Here is a 1,507-nt window from a genome sequence, read left to right as displayed (position 1 = left end):
TTCCCAAACAGACACCCATGAACGACCAAGTGAACAAGGCTTGCTCCCACACACAGCCCCATGAACGACCAAGGGAACAAGTCTACTTCCTACACAAACACTCATGAACGACCATGAAAACGAGGCATCTTGCCACACACATGCCCTTGAACGAACCAATCCCATCCTCATCGTTCTAAGGAACAAGGGGCCTTGACAAACCATGAGCAGATTTCTAAGCAAGTCAAACGATGAAGGGAGCAAAGTGTTGTAACCGAATCCGTTTAAGTGTTGTAGTTCCTACTTACTACATAGTCACCAGGCGAACTGCTCGTGCTCTTTCGGGTTCATCCAAGCGACTAATGAATAGCTAGAAGCCTTATCTGCCTGCCTATCAGTAGGCGACAGAGACAAAAACCCGAACACGATATATTTCCATTTCAAGGTCTATGTTCACAATGACCCACGCAAAGTTTCAATGACATTCCAACTTCATTTGAGCTGCATATCAACAAGTAGGGAACCGAACGCTTCAAGGCATGGCCAGGGATAGGTCACGGACATTTATGCCCCAAACATGACATTTTTTTATTTCAACGCCTTTCATTTATAATAAAAAGCATCCCTACAAAATTTCGTGTGAATCCGAATTAATTCGAGCGAGTTATGGACGATTTCGCAAAATTATGCATCCCTGGGCAAATCAATGTCTGTTCCTGTCACCAAGCTCTTTGTGCAATATGTATATATAGGGGGTACCAGGGGACTGCTCCCCATCGGCGCCCTGGGGGGTGTTCAGCGCCCAGAGCTGTCGAGGCTGGCACGCTCGAGGCCATGGCCAAGGCGCCCGGTCTTCACGAAAACGAGGCCATCAACGCCCCCATAGACGCCCCACTCGCGTGTCCCCTCGCCCCGACGTCGTGCGTGTCCAAAAATTATGCATCATCAGGGAAATCCATGTCCGTTCCTGTCACCAAGCTCTTTGTGCAATATGTATATATAGGGGGTACCATGGGGTCTCATTCGCATGGGTGCCCGACTTGGGCGATGGGCAGCTCAGAGTCATGAGGCTGTATCGAGCACCAACAAGGCAAGCCAAGCCAAGCCCCACGACCCATGAAAGAGGCCAACACCCCCAACACGCTGCCTTGATTTCTCGAACGATGGCCTGAGAAATAGCCCCGTTGCCTTGATTTTCCTCGACGCCGTGCGCATGAACTAGCCCCGTTGCCTTGATTTTCCTCGACGCCGTGCGCACAAACTAGCCCCGTTGCCTTGATTTTCCTCGACGCCGTGCGCATATTAAAAATTATGCATAATCAGGGAAATCCATGTCTGTTCCTGTCACCAAGCTCTTTGTGCAATATGTATATATAGGGGGGGAGCCGTGAGTGAGCACGGCAAGGGGTGAACGCGCCAGATGGCCTTTCAGCGCGATCATGGGTGACGGTTGCTTAGTTCCGAGTTGCTTAGATAATACCCCTCCGAGTGGGGGCCTTGGCGGGGTGTGGGGATGCCTCGTCAGGTC

This window comes from Lactuca serriola, unplaced genomic scaffold, assembly GCF_051521515.1.
Source record: "Lactuca serriola cultivar US96UC23 unplaced genomic scaffold, Lser_US96UC23_V15 Lser_V15_Un088, whole genome shotgun sequence".
Classification (NCBI taxonomy): Eukaryota; Viridiplantae; Streptophyta; class Magnoliopsida; order Asterales; family Asteraceae; genus Lactuca; species Lactuca serriola.
The sequence above is the reverse complement of the archived record's forward strand: the minus strand, read 5'-3'. Positions refer to the sequence as shown.